The 16320-nt window shown below is 39.7% G+C and overlaps 1 protein-coding gene across 2 annotated transcripts in view; it reads left to right on the top strand.

Annotated features, from left to right (window-relative positions):
• Nucleotides 1-16320, top strand: part of LTBP1 (latent transforming growth factor beta binding protein 1) — a 380067-nt gene that overhangs the window by 335989 nt on the left and 27758 nt on the right. The gene's annotated exons all lie outside the window — the stretch shown is intronic.

The following is a 16320-nucleotide window of genomic DNA, read 5'->3' as shown; positions in this document are numbered from 1 at the left end:
ATACGGGCCGGAGGAGAGGACTTGGGTACCTGCCCGTGATGTTCACGCTGGGGTATTGATCAGGAGGTTCCACCTTCTCTTCCCCACTAAACCGGGTCCCCTTAGTAAGGGTCCGGTGGCCCCTCATAAAAGGGGGAGTACTGTTAGGGATCTGCCAGGTACTTCATCTAGGTATACTCCTGGGATTAATCAATCCACACCTGAGGCCAGACCTGTTCGACTGACACCATCTCCCACCAACCAGGGTGGCAGGCTCAGGAGTGGGAGAGCCTATCGCGGCCTGGTCTGTCGGAGTTAGCTCCGCCCCCTGTCCTTTATTACCTGCCCTGTTCTCTCCCTCAGTGCTTGTAATTCTTTTGGATTCCTGGCCCCACTGCTGCTTGCTCCAGCCTGCTTCTGCCGTGCTTCTGCCTTGCTGCAGTTCTGCTTGACCTTCTTTGCTTTGCCCCTGGCTTGCTTCTGTCTCCTTACCCGCTTGGGTGTACTCACTTCGTCCTGGCCCTGACTGTCCGTTCGCCGCTCCGTTTCCTCGTGGCGTTCCGTGGCTACTGCCCCTTCCCTTGCATGTTCCCTGTTTGTTTTCCTGTGCACTTAGACAGCGTAGGGACCGCCGCCCAGTTGTACCTCGTCGCCTAGGGCGAGTCGTTGCAAGTAGGCAGGGACAGGGCGGTGGGTAGATTAGGGCTCACTTTCCCTTCACCTCCTTCCGGCCATTACAGGCTGGCAGTCAAGTGACACACCTCCACCTTCTGCAGCCCGTTAATTCCGCTCTGTAACCAGGGACAGGCTTTGCTTGAAAACTGGGTGGACAGCAGATTACAGGAAGGGAGACACCTAGTGGCTGTAACTTCACACAGAATTTGCATGGATAAAACGGAATTTTAACCGTAAGTACATTACAAAGTTGATCTATATCAGGTATATTAATAGATTAGCATACGTTGTTTTAAAAAAGTTAGTGCCCATTCCCACACTAGACTTTTCACCATGGTGTGTTGAATATAATGCACGCTGCACTGGGAGAGAGACTGGCGCAGTGCTTGCACTGTGTGCCATTATAAATAAATTTCCCCCAAAGTTTTTTGAGCATGATCGTTCTAGTGGATTTTCTAAGGCGCCGTAAGTACTGTTAGTACTGGGCAAAACTCGGCTATGTTTGTCTTATTTCTTGAGTAGTTGGGCGTCCAGCACTATTTTCTCTCCACAAGACACATATGGATGTGCTACATTCTCTCGAATAGCTAATATATTTGGGTAGCTGTGGATGAGAATGTTGTTTTTGTAAGACTGAAAAAGCAGAAACTGCACGTATTTTACTTAGCGGGTAAAACAGTACCCTTCTAATTTTTATCTGAGTTGACAATTATGTTAAGGACTTCAGAAGTATCAACCTAACACACACATAGTGTACCTCTCTGGGATAATTATTTCCGTGTTCTCTCGAAAGCCGCCAAAATATAATATAACACTTAATTAGAAAAGAGAATTTTTTTGCCCAATTGGTCATGGTCAATAAATCAAATTGCCACTAGTGCTGTATTTTATAACTTATGTTGTGTTGTGTAAAGGCTCACCCCTGTCAATGTGATTGATAATCTACAATGTAACTGTATAACATAACCAACAGCGTGATTTCTTTTATATTGAAAAATTACCACTGTCAGCAAATTACTCTTCAGGCCGAATTCCACAAAGGTTAAGTACCATATACCGTCTTGTGGTATTTCTGCGTTCTGTTTTGATATAGAATTAAAATTCACACTACTTAGACCTCATTTATCTACAGCCCTAAGATCCAGTTTTTTTTTGCTGATTTATATGCTATTTTTGTTTTCTCATATTTCTGTGGTGCAAATTTGAACTTTCTTCCAAATTTTATTAAATTCTCTTAAGTTACTTTGGCCATATGTCTCACTTTACAAAGTATATTTCATTATATTTCACTCATTACCCATCAACAAAGCCTTGTAAAATGCAGGATTTGTCTCAGGTTTCTTCCAGTTCCATCTACAATATAATTTTCAGATCTTTTTCTTAGTTTCCAGGCTATGACGCATCTGGTATTACTGCTAGCAGATTTAATATCTGTAATTTTTGTCCATATTACATGTATAGATATTTTAATCTATGGTGTCGCACTGGACATGCCATATACTGATCTACATGGGAATCTGCTCAGGTTATATTTTAAACCAATGGGTCCGTGATATGCCAATAAACTACAACATGATGTTTGACAATATATTGTGAGAATGTCTTTAATCCTGTATAATGTATGATGAAAAAAATTATAGTCATGAAATGATAAGACGCACCTGGGACCCAACAGATATCAGATTATCGGACAATTTCATATTAAAGGTTAGTTGCAGCTACAAATGCGTGGCAGAGCATTAAAAGTAACAGTGCTAGGCGCGGCTGGGAAAGTGGGTGGTCTGGTTGCCTAGGCGGCTGGAAACCAGAAACCTTAGGATTTTCCTATTTCCAAGACTGTCAGAAATTTCACACCACTGTTTAATGTAGGTGCCGATAGTTATTGTATAGTATAGTTATTGTTTAGCTATCACAACTATCCAATACCTGATGAACAGCATACAGTATTCCCGAACTAGGGGGCAGTATAGTGTCATTCTCAAACTCTTTAGGAGCATCCTGTAGATTAACTTCTGTCCACAATGCCTACATTTCATGAATAGAAGGTATAAAGATCTGCAGCAATTCCTAATAATTCTAACAATTATATTATTTCTAAGTAAATCTTGATGACATGAGCTGTTAAATATATCTTAAGAATGATGTTGAAATATGTGAAGATGTAGATTTCCATATTTAAAGTATATTTTATGATTACTCTTATTTGTTTGAGTCTGAGATCAGACTTATTTTTAGGTGTAGCTTCTATAAACCCTACTAGACCATTGTTACATAGTGACATTGTTACACAATTAATATGGTTAGAAAAAGACACCTGTCTATCAAGGTCAACCAAGGAACGTGGAACTGGGTTTCCCATTATTGATCTAGAGTGTTATATCTTGAGTTTAAAATTCGGAAAGCTTTTCTTTACTATTTTGAGGTTTTTATTTTTTATTTTTTACTGGTTATCAAAATGGAGGAGGGACAAAACCATCAAGTATAATTTTTTGAGACGGGACATAAAAACAATAATTGACAGTGCTTTACAAACCTCCAGCAACATCGGCCTCTAGTGACACTGTACAATAATTCAATACATAACACAATGGACATACAAAGTGGCCGTCAATCATTGGTAAGGGGGCGGGGGAGCCCTCTCCTCATGAATATAGCAGACTCATAACTATGCGTCTGTGGTATTCCATCGAAGCAGTTGTTAACCCCTTAACCCCTTCAGGACTGAGCCTGTTTTGGCCTTCAGGACGAAGCCGATTTTTCAAATCTGACATGTCACTTTATGTGGTAATAACTCCGGAATGCTTTTGCCTATCCAAGTGATTCTGAGATTGTTTTCTCGTGACATATTGTACTTTATGTTAGGGAAAAAATTTGGTTGATAAATTCAATATTATTTTTTAAAAAATACCAAGATTTAGAGAAAATTAGCAAAAATTAGCATTTTTCTAAATTTAAATGTATCTACTTGTAAAACAGATAGTAATACCACACAATATACTTACTAGTTTATATTTCCCATAGGTCTACTTTATGTTTGCATCGTTTTTTGAACATTCTTTTATTTTTCTAGGACGTTACAAGGCTTAGAACTTTAGCAGCAATTTCTCATATTTTCAGGAAAATGTCAAAAGCCTATTTTTTCAGGGACCAGTTCAGTTCTGAAGTGGCTTTGAGGGCCCTATTTATTAGAAAGTCCCCATAAATCACCCCATTTTGACAACTGCACCACTCAAAGTATTCAAAACAGCATTCAGAAAGTGTTTTAACCCTTTAGGTATTTCACAGGAATTAAAGCAAAGTAGAGGCGAAATTTACAAATTTCATTATTATTTTTTTTTCGAAAATTCATTTGTAATAAATTTTTTCTGTACCACAGAAGGTTTTACCCAAGAAATGCAACTCAATATTTATTGCCCAGATTCTAGTGCGGTAATGGACTGAAACACAGGCCTCAGAAGCAAAGGAGCACCTAGTGGATTTTGGGGCCTCCTTTTTTTAGAATATATTTTAGGCACCATGTCAGGTTTGAAGAGGTCTTGTGGTACCAAAACAGTAAAGACCCCCCAAAAGTGACCTCATTTTGGAAACTATACCCCTCAAGGAATTTATCTATGGGAATAGTTAGCATTTTGAACCCACAGTTTTTTTGCTAAATTTATTTGAATTAGTATGTGAAGATGAAAATCTACTTTTTTTGTTGAAAAAACTTAGAAATTTTTAATTTTTGCAAGGAATAAAGTAGAAAAAACACCCCAACATATGTAAAGCAATTTCTTCCGATTATAGCAATACCCCATATGTGGTAATAAACTGCTGTTTGGACCCACAGCAGGCCTCAGAAGAGAAGGAGCACCATTTGGATTTCTTATTTCATGGAATAGTTTTCAGTGCCGTGTAGCGTTTGCAATGCTATACCCCACATGTGGTCATAAATGTTTTTCATTAGAAAGTAATTAACCCTTTCCGAACTGATCCATGTTTTGCTTTTTCTTTTTCGTTTTTCCTCTCAGCTTTCCGAGAGCCACAACTTTTTTATTTTTCCGTCAATAGAGTGGTGTGAGGGCTTATTTTTTGCGGGACGAGCTGTTGTTTTTATTGGTACCATTTTTTGGTACATAAGACTTTTTGAGCACTTTTTATTACATTTTTTGGTAGAGCCAAGGTGACCAAAAAACTGTGATTTTGCCGTTTAAAATTCTTTATTATTCACGGCGTTCACCGTGCGAGTTCAATAATGGTATATTGTAATAGCTTGGACTTTTACGGATGCAGCGATACCAATTTTGTGTATTTTTTTTAATTTTTTTACATTACTTTAGAGAAAAAATATGTGAAAAGGGTTTCTTTTTGGAATTTAAAGAGGCTCTGTCACCAGATTTTGCAACACCTATCTGCTATTGCAGCAGATAGGCGCTGCAATGTAGATTACAGTAACGTTTTTATTTTTAAAAAACGAGCATTTTTGTCCAAGTTATGACCATTTTTGTATTTATGCAAATGAGGCTTGCAAAAGTCCAAGTGGGTGTGTTTAAAGTAAAAGTCCAACTGGGCGTGTATTATGTGCGTACATCGGGGCGTTTTTACTACTTTTACTAGCTGGGCGTTCTGACGAGAAGCATCATCCACTTCTCTTCAGAACGCCCAGCTTCTGGCAGTGCAGACACACAGCGTGTTCTCGAGAGATCACGCTGTGACGTCACTCACTTCCTGCCCCAGGTCCTGCATCGTGTCGGCCACATCGGCACCAGAGGCTACAGTTGATTCTGCAGCAGCATCAGCATTTGCAGGTAAGTAGCTACATCGACTTACCTGCAAACGCCGATTCTGCTGCAGAATCAACTGTAGCCTCTGGTGCCGATGTGTCCTCGCTCGTCCGACACGATGCAGGACCTGGGGCAGGAAGTGAGTGACGTCACAGCGTGATCTCTCGAGAACACGCTGTGTCTGCACTGCCAGAAGCTGGGCGTTCTGAAGAGAAGTGGATGATACTTCTCATCAGAACGCCCAGCTAGTAAAAGTAGTAAAAACGCCCCGATGTACGCACATAATACACGCCCAGTTGTACTTTTACTTTAAACACGCCCACTTGGACTTTTGCAAGCCTCATTTGCATAAATACAAAAATGGTCATAACTTGGCCAAAAATGCTCGTTTTTTAAAAATAAAAACGTTACTGTAATCTACATTGCAGCGCCTATCTGCTGCAATAGCAGATAGGGGTTGCAAAATTTGGTGACAGAGCCTCTTTAAATATTTATTTCATTTTTTCCACTAATAATAACAATTTACTTTTGTTTTTACACATTTTATTAGTCCCCCTAGGAGACTTGAACCAGCAATCGTTAGATCACTGGTAGAATACACTGCAATACTAATGTATTGCAGTATATTGTCATTTTTACAGGCTCCTGTAACAGCGTGTTCACTGTTTCTGTCCGTTAGTCCCGGGTATCAGCTGTAATACATAGCGGACACCCGCAGCGTATGGCGCGGGCTCAGCTAGTGAGACGCTCCATATATCACCCCCCACACCACGATATGCTATTAAGTCATGGTGCGCGAAGGGTTTAATGCACGGCGGATGGTGCGGAGTGAAAATTACAATTTTCCACTGATGTGCCATTTTAGTGCACTATATGTTGTGCCCAGTTTGTGCCACAAATACCTCATAAAATTTTAACCGGGTTCTCCCGGGTATGGCGTTGCGATATCGGTGGATGTAAACGGCTGTTTGGGCACGCTGTAGGGCTCAGAAGGGAGGGACGCCATTTGGCTTTTGGAGTGCAGATTTTGCTTGGTAGTAGCTCTGGCGTTTTGCTGGTATTTCAGTTTATAATGTGGGGGCATATGTAGGCTGGGCAGAGTACATCAGGGGCATAATAAGAGGGTATAATAATGCGGTAAATAAATAATAATCCGCAGATATGTGGCCTTTGTGGCACTTATAAATGGCGCCTGATCTTATCCGCTTTTGGAACACTGCACATTTTGCATCGCCATATTCTGGGAGCCAGAACTTTTTTTATTTTTTCACCACCGGAGCCGTGTGAGGGCTTATTTGTTGCGGAACAATCTGTAGTTTTCATTGGTACCATTTTGAGGTACATGCCATTTTTTTGATCACTTTTTATTCCATTTTTCGGCAAGCCAGGTGACCAAAAACCATCAATTCTGACAATGATTTTTATTTATTTTTTTACAGCGTTCACCCTGGGCTATAAATGACCATTATATTTTATTCTGCGGGTCGGTACGATTACAGCGATACCATATGTATATCGGTTTTTTATGTTTTGCAGCGTTTGCGCAATAAAATAACTTATTTAGAAAATAATTACTTTTTTGTGTCACCTTATTCTGAGAGCCATAAGTTTTTTATTTTTCAGTCAAAAAAGCTGTGTAAGGGCTTCTTTTTTGGGGGATGGGTTGTAGTTTGTATCGGTACTATTTTGGCGTACATTCGACTTTTTGATCACTTTTTATTGTATATTTTGGGAGGGGTGGTGAACAAAAAATAGTGATTCTGGCATAGTTTTTAGTTTATTTTTTTTGCGGTGTTCACCGTGCGGGAAAAATAATATTATAGTTTTATAGTTGGGGTCATTACGAACGCGGTGATACCAAATATGTGTACTTTTTTTTTTTACGCGTTCATTTTTTTTCCTATAATAAAAGACTTATTATAGGAAAAAAAGCAGTTCTTGTTTATATCACTTATAACTTTTATTTTTACACTTTTTTTAAAAACATTTTTTGTCTTATTTTTTACTTTTTTCACTTGTCCAACTAGGGGACACTTAGACTTGCAGCTCTGATCGCTGCTGGAATACATTACACTACCTACGTCATTGTGACGTAACAGTCACACTGACAGGAAGCCTAGGAGGACCAGCAGAGGCTGGTCCTCATAGGCTTCTGTACATGGCAGCCCGGAAGCCATTGTCTGGCGTCCGGTTGCCATGGGTACCATCGCCAGCCCCCGTGATTTCACATGGGGGCTGCCGATCAGCGATATAACACCTTAATTGTGGCGTTCAAAATAGAACGCCGCAATTAAGGGGTTAACTGACGAAATCAGCGGCGATGGGCCGCTGATCGGCAACGGGGAATGCAGGGCTGACACCCTGCACAGTTAACCGCCGCTGCGGTGTAGCGCCGCGCGGCGGTTAACTGTCAAAGCACAGACGTTACTGCACGTCAAGGTGCGCGAACTTACTACACACATTGACGTGCATTAACGTCAAGGTGCGGGAAGGGGTTAAGGTCACAGCCTGTTTTGGCCTTCAGGACACAGCCGATTTTTTCAAATCTGACGTGTTACTTTATGTGGTAATAACTTGGGAATGCTTTCACCTAGCAAAGCGATTCTGAGATTGTTTTCTCGTGACATATGGTACTTGATGTTAGTAAAAAAAATTTGTCGATAAATTCAGTATTTATTTGTGAAAAACACCAAAATCTAGAGAAAATTTGTAAAAATTTGCATTTTTCTTAACTTAAATGTATTTGCTTGTAAGACAGATAATAATACCACACAAAATAGTTACTAGTTAACATCCCCATATGTCTACTTTAGATTGGCATTGTTTTTTGAACGTCCTTTTATTTTTCTAGGACATTACAAGGCTTAGGACTTTAGCAACAATTTCTCCCATTTTCAAGAAAATTTCAAAAGGCGATTTTTTCAGGGACCAGTTCAGTTTTGAAGTGGCTTTGAGGGCCTTATATATTAGAAAGTCCCCATAAATCACCCATCTTAAAAAATGCACCCCTCAAAGTATTCAAAACAGCATTCAAAAAGTTTCTTAACCCTTTAGACGTTTTACAGGAATTAAAGCAAAATAAATGTGAAATTTAATCATTTCATTTTTTTTTCCCAAAATTAATTTGTAATAAAAACATTTAGTACCACAGAAGGTTTTAGCCAAGAATTGCAACTCCATATTTATTACCCTTATTCTACCATTTTTAGAAATATCCCACATGTGGCTCTAGTGTCCTCTTGGACTAAAACACGGACCTCAGAAGCAAAGGAGCACCTAGAGGACTTTGGGGCCTCATTTTTTTAGAATATATTTTAGGTTTGAAGAGGTCTTGTGGTGCCAAAACAGTGGAAAGCCCCCAAAAGTGACCCCATTTTGGAAACTACACCCCTCAGGAAAATTATCGAGGGGTATAGTTAGCATTTTAACCCCACAGGTTTTTTGCTAAATTTATTGGAAATAGTCTGTAAAATTGAAAATCCCCCTTTGTTCTGAAAAAACTTAGAATTTCTTAATTTTTACAAGGAAAAAAGCAGAAAAAGAGCCACAATATTTGTAAAGCAATTTCTCCCGATTATGGCAATACTCCATATGTGGTAATAAACTGCTGTTTGGACCCACGGCAGGGCTCAAAAGGGAAACAGTGCCATTTTGATTTTGGAGCACAGATTTTGCTGGATTGATTTTCGGTGCCATGTTGCGTTTGCAACGTCCTGGAGGGACGAAAACAGCGGAAACCCCCGAAAGTAACCCCATTTTGGAAACTACACCCGTCAAGGAATTTTCCTAGGGGTATAGTTAGCATTTTGACCCCAGGTTTTTTGCAGAATTTAGTGGAATTCGGCCATGAATATGAAAATCCACCTTTTTTTCTTACTAGGAATAAAGGAGAAAAAGCACATTTGAAAAGCAATTTTTCCCGATTACGACAATACCCCATAAGTGGTCATAAACTGCTGCTTGGACACACGTCAGGGGTCAAAAGGGAAGGAGAACCATTTGAAGCTCAAAATTTAGCTGGAATAGTTTTCGGGTGCCATGTCACATTTGCTAAGTGACGAAAACAGTAGGAACCCCCCAAAACTGACCCCATTTTGGAAACTACACCCCTTAAGGAATCTATCTAGGGGTATAGTAAGCATTTAGACCCCACTGGTCTTTTGCAAAATTTATTGGAATTAGGCCGTAAAAATGAATATCAGCGTTTTTTTCCACTAAAGGTTGATTTTTTTCATGTTCACAAGTGATAAAGAGGAAAAAGCACCCCAACATTTATAAAGCTATTTCTCCCGAGTACGGCAATACCCCATATGTGGTAATAAACTGCTGTTTGGACACACGGCAGGGCTTAGAAACGCAGGAGCGTTATTTGGCATGCAGATTTTGCTGGCTTGGTTTTTGGGCGCCATGTCGCATTTGCAAAACCCTGAGGTACCAGAGTACAGTGGAAGCCCCCAAGAAGTGACCCCATTTTGGAAACTACACCCCTCAAGGCATTTAACGTTTGCCTGGACATATGACAGAGCTCAGAATTGAAGAGCAACATGTGCATTTGAGGTCCATTTTGGGGATTTTCACAGAATTGGCCCACAATTGCAGGGCTCTGAGGTCAAATAGCAAAACAAACCCCCAAGTAGTGACCCCCATTTTGGAAACGACACCCCTTGAGGCATTTTAAGGGGTGTAGTGAGCATTTTGCCCCCACAGGTGCTTTTCCATCAGTAATTAATGCGCAGTGGATGGTGCAAAGTGAAAATTGCATCAAAAAAAAAACCGGACGCGGCGATACCAAATATGTGTATTGTTTTTAACATTTTCACTTTTTTCCAATAATAAAAGGCTTATTATAGGAAAAAAGGCTGTGTTTGTTTTTATGAACTTGAAACTTTTATTTTTAGAATTTTATTAAACTTTTTTATTAACTTTTTTAGACTTTTTTTTGTCCCACTAGGAGACTTGAGGACCCACGTAGTGCAATGCATTAGAGCTGTCAGTCATTCACTGACAGCAAGCCTATTAGGTCCCGTCTGTGGGCGGGACCTAATAGGCTATCGTACGTGGCAGACCAGCAGGCCATTATTAGGTCATGATAACATTGTGTCGATCGCTACAAACCACTTAGATGCCGCGATTGCGGCATCTGAGGGGTTAATAGCAGGGATCGGAGCTATCTCCATTCCCTGCCATTACAGCACGGTGTCAGCTGTAACATACAGCTGACACCAACGGCTGATGTCGCAGGCTCAGCTTCTGACCCTGCGTCATCTTGAAATTGTGGCCGGACGGCTTTTAGGAACCGCCCCTGGGCGGGACCTAGCAGGCTTCTGTACTTGGCAGACGGGAGGCCATAGTTAGGCTTCCGGTCTGCCAGAGCAGTCATCGGAACCCCGCAATTTCGTTGCAGGGTTCCGATCAGCTTGTAAACACCATAGATGCAGCTCTCGGTTTTGATGGCTGCATCTAAGGGGTTAATCGGCCGGATCGGAGGCTAGCTCCGGTCCTGGCCTTGAAGCAGTGATAGCATTAAGCTATCACTGCTTTAAAACTGTGTCTGCAGACGTGTCTGTCGACACCGTGTCCTGTTAATGCTGTGACGTAATAGTCCGTCAGTTTGCGTTAACAGGACAACTCCTGTGACGGACTATTACGTCACATAGGGGGAAGGGGTTAACCAAATGGTAGTGTGCTGACCTTAAATGTATCCCCCAGTGTTGTGGCGTATATTGATAGGTATATATATGATATTGATGGCATTATACTTTTCTCTTTTTGTACACTACTATAATCTTAAGTTTCTTTTGAAAAAGCTAATAAAAAACATATTTTTTTAAGAAAAAATAAATAGGACAACCTATTATGATCCGGTTTAATATTTTTGGAAGATGTATGTGCCGATCTATCGAGCAGCTGCTAAGTTCGAAGAAGTCAAAAGTGTATTATTTTCTGCTGTATTCTCTTCACATCATGGACGACCATGAATGAAGCATCATAAGTTCATACCGTAAGGATATGTTCACACAGGGCGGATACGCTGCATAAAAGTATACAGCATATTCGCCCAGCACTAAATTGTGGTGCAGTTTTTCGGCTGGAATATTCGCTGCGGAAAATGTCAGGTAAAAAATAAAGCTTATACTTACCCGTAGACCTGGCGATGTGTCCCTCTGACGTCCTGCTGCCCGGCCTCCTGGGATGGCGTTCCATCCCATGTGACAGCTGCAGCCTATGATTGGCTGCATCAGTCACATAGGATGAAACGTCATCCCTAGAGGCCGGGCTGGATGCAGGAGCAGAGAGATCTGGGCAAGTATGAAATTTATTTATTTTTCCTAGTTGTGATCTTTACGATGAAATCGCAGCTTTTCCACCGTAAAATTCGCAACATTATTGCTATTTGTTGCAGGTTTTACCTTCCCATTGAATTCAAGTGGAAAACCCGCAAACGAAAAGCAGTGGTTCCGCAACATAAATTGACTTGCTGCAGATAAAAGAAACCGCAACGTAGGTCAATTTATGAACGATTTTTCGGCTGTTTTTTTTACGCAGCGTGTGGATGAGATTTGTTCAAAACTCATCCACTTTGCTATAATTGTAATACGCTGCAGATTTTCCGCAATGAAATACAATACGGAAAATCCACATTATTTACGCTACATGTAAACCCGGCCTAATAGTGAAAAAAACGACTGGAAGAGAGTACAAAGAAGTTATATGGAGTTTTACTCGTCCCAACTGTCATCTTTCAACTATATATACCGATTGTCAAAGAAAATATTTTAATAAATGAAACAATTCTAAAGATTTTTTTTTTTATTCAGGTATGTTATTACTTTAACACCACTACATCACCAACAAAAAGAGTATTTCTTTGCTTCCATATGTGTTTGCTGGATAGCACCATGTGCTTCTCCCTGTGGACATTTGAGTATGAAAAATGATGTTTTAGCTAAATGCACAGTAATACTAACTTGGCCGTTAATTCCTCAAAAGCTAGTCATGGGATCTGTTCAAGTAAAACTATTTTCCTGCCAGTGTTATGTTGAGGTTCTGTTCCTTATCAAACATTTCTCTTAGATTAAGTACTCAAGTTAAAAGAAAAGCAGAAGGGTGCATAACGGGTAATACTGGCTACACCTAGTTTTACACCATGGCCGTTTCTGCAACCTGCGAATACAGTAAATTTCTCAGCGTATACAGTATGTCTGTATAACTTTCGTAGATCAGTTCAAATAAACACTAGTTTAAATATTTTCAAGCTCATATTTAAGGGGATCTTTACCCCAAAAATTGGCCATATATTACATAGTTAGTACAGTTTATTTTTACCCCTGTTTATCCAGAAGAAGGCAAAAACAAAATACTAATAAGGCCTACACCAATTTTCCCTAAAAAGGAAAAATGTCCCTCTAGGTCCCGTGATGATCAGATTAGATCAACATTCAAGCAACAATTCTATACATTTACATATGCAATGATATTGTTTTGTTCTAAGAAAGTATCTAAGCCTTTTTTAAAGCCATCTACTGTTCCTGCTGTGACCGGCTACTGAGAGAGGCTATTCTACAAATTCATATTTCTTAAAGTTTAGAAGGCTTGTTGCCTGTGGATATTGAGCCTTTCTTTTTCAGATGGAGGGAGTGTCCTCTTGTCTTTTGAAGGGGATTTTACATGGAACAACTTTTCACCATATTTTACATACGGGCCATTTATATACTTGTACAAGTTAATCATGTCCCCCCTTAGTCGTCTCTTTTCAAGACTAAATAAATGTAATTCTTTTATTCTTTCCTCATAACTTAGATTCTCCATGCCCGTTATTAGTTTAGTTGCTCTTTGTATTTTTTTCAACTACCGAGCATCCTTTCTATGATCTGGTGTCCAGAACTGAACCGTGTATTTCAAATGAGGCAGCACTAATGCTTTGTAAATTACTAATATTATGTGCCTGTCGTGCGAGTCCATAAATCTTTTAATTCATGACAATATCTTGTTGGGCTTAAAAGCAGCTGATTGACACTGCATGCTGTTATTGAGTTTATGATTTACAAGAACACCCTGATCCTTCTCAACAAGTGACTCCCCCAGTGTAGCTTCCCCTAGGACATATGATGCAGATTGTTGGTACCCAGATGCATAACTTGACATTTATCTACATTGAACCTCATTTGGCAAGTGGATGTACAAACACTTAGGGTATGTGCACACGTTAACAACCATTACGGCTGAAATTACGGAGCTGTTTTCAGGAGAGACGTAATTGCTCCTCCTCCCCTTTTGCGAGGCGTCATTGACGGCCGTAATTTTGAGCTGTTCTTCATTGAATTCAATGAAAAACGGCTCAAATTACGTCTAAAGAAGTGTCCTGCACTTCTTTGACGAGGCAGTCATTTTACGCGTCGTCGTTTGACAGCTGTCAAACGACGACGCGTAAATTACAATTCGTCGGCACAGTACGTCGGCAAACCCATTCAAATGAATGGGCAGATGTTTGCCGACGTATTGTAGCCGTATTTTCAGGCGTAAATCGAGGCATAATACGCCTCGTTTACGCCTGAAAATAGGTAGTGTGAACCCAGCCTTAGTGTGTCTTAGCTTGGAATTTTATAAACATCTTCCATAGACTGAACTATGCTACATAGCTTGGTGTCATCTGAAAAAATAGAAAAAGTACAATCAATTCAATCTTTTATATCATTGATACATAAGTTTAACCCGTTAGTGACCGCCCATTAGTGGTTTTACGGCGGCCACTAACGGGCTTTATTCCGATGCAGTAGTCTTTTTACGGCGCTGCATCGGAATAAATAAACAGCGCCGGGAGCAGTTAAATCTCCCTGCTCTCAGCTACCAGAGGTAGCTAAGGGCTGGGAGCAGACCTGCTCGAACGGGCGAGATCGAAATAAGTATCAATCTCGCCAGTTTAACCCCTTAGATGCGGCGCTCAATAGCGAGCGCCACATCTGAGTGGTTTTGGAGGTTGGGGGCTCCCTCTCTCACTCCACTGGCACCCTGCGATCAGCGATAAGATCGCAGGGTGCAGGTGTCTTCTATGGCAGTCAGAGGCATGGCCTAGGAGATGCCTGTCCGTTTTGAAAGGACAGACAAGTAATACACTGCAATACACAAGTATTGCAGTGTATTATAAAAGCGATTGGATGATCGCATAGTGAAGTACCTTAGTGGGACTAATAAAAAAGTAAAAAAAAGTTTAATAATAAATTTTTTTTTAATAATAAATAAAAATCAAAAGTGAAAAAAATTAAAAACCCGCCTTTTCCCCGTAAAAAGGTTTCACATATTTGGTATCGCCACGTCCGTTACGACCCCAACTATAAATTCATACATTATTTAACCCACTCAACAAACGCCGTAAAAAATTAAATAAAAAATAATGCAAGAATTCTTGTTTTCTGTGAATCCAGCCTTAAAAAAAAATGCGATAAAAAGTTGCATGTACTCCAAAATTGTACCAATAAAAACTACAAGTCGTCCTGCAAACAAAAAGCCCTCATACAGTGGCATCGACAGAAAAAAAAAAAAGTTATGCTTCTTCAAATATGGAGACACAAAAACAAATCATTTTGAAAAAAAAGGTGGTTTTACTGTGTAAAAGTAGTAAAACATATAAAATCAAAATAAATTTGATATAGTTGTAATCGTAACAACCCGCAGAGTAAAGTTATTGTTTTATTTATACCACACGGTAAACGGTGTAAATTTAGGACGCAAAAAAGTGTGGGAAAATTGCTTCTTTTTATCTATCCCCCCAAAAAAAAGTTAAGTGTTAATCCAAAAAATTATTTGTACCCCAAAATGGTGCTATTAAAAAATATCACTTGTCCCGCAAAAAACAAGACCTTATACAGCTATGTAGACGCAAAAATAAAAAGCTCTAGCTCTTTGAATGAGACGATGGAAAAACTTAAAAAATACCTTGGTCATTAAGGCCTAAAATAGGCTGGTCACTAGTGGGTTAATAATAGCACTAAACTCTGAGGTACACCACTTATAATCGGGGACTATTCAGAGGAAGAATTTTCAATCCAATTGCAAACTATTCTTTCTAAACCTATAGTCCTTAATTTACACATTAGGCGTCTGTTTATGCTTCTACTCACCTCTTCATAAAAACAAATCAGGTTAGTTTGACAATTTCTGTCCTTAGTAAAACCGTGCTGGCTGTCACTTATAATACTATTTTTTCGTCACATAATCCGGTATATAGTCCCTCAATAGCCCTCAAACATTTTCCCCACGATGGATGTTAAGCTTACTGGTCTGTAATTACCTGGGAAAGACAATTTTCCTTTCGGAACATGGGTAATACATTTGCCCTGCGCCAGTCCCTTGGCACTATACCAGTCATTAGGGGATCTCTAAATATTATGAACAGGGGGACACAAATAACTGAACGACATTCTTTAAGCAAACCATCTGGTCCGAAAACTTTGTTCACATTTATTTTATGTAATTTAGCTTGGACCATATCTACATTCAGGCAATTCAGTATATCAACTGATATATTAACAGCACTGGCAGCGGCTACATCAGCTGCTCTTTCTTCTGTTGTATATACAGCTCTAACTCCTTTAGTAGCTCTGCCTTCTCTTGACCCCATGTGGCCAACTTGTTTTGCTAACTTTGGCCACCTTCTTTACATTTTGTATTTTTGCTGATTTTATAATCTTTTTACAGATTTTATTAAGCTCTTTGTAGTTTTCAAAGGCTAAAGCTGAGCCCTCAAATGTTTTTCAAATACCCTTTTTGTGTCAAATATTGCCCTTTTTACAGAAGGTGCGGAGCCATTGAGGTTTAATTTTAGCAATACCTCTACTATGTCTATAAGGTCAAGTTTCCCAAATATACTTTTCAGTAGTTTTCTAACTATTATTATGTCCCATTG

This window comes from Rhinoderma darwinii, chromosome 4 (assembly GCF_050947455.1).
Source record: "Rhinoderma darwinii isolate aRhiDar2 chromosome 4, aRhiDar2.hap1, whole genome shotgun sequence".
Classification (NCBI taxonomy): Eukaryota; Metazoa; Chordata; class Amphibia; order Anura; family Rhinodermatidae; genus Rhinoderma; species Rhinoderma darwinii.
Note: the sequence above shows the minus strand (reverse complement) of the source record. Positions and strands in the feature narration are given on the sequence as shown.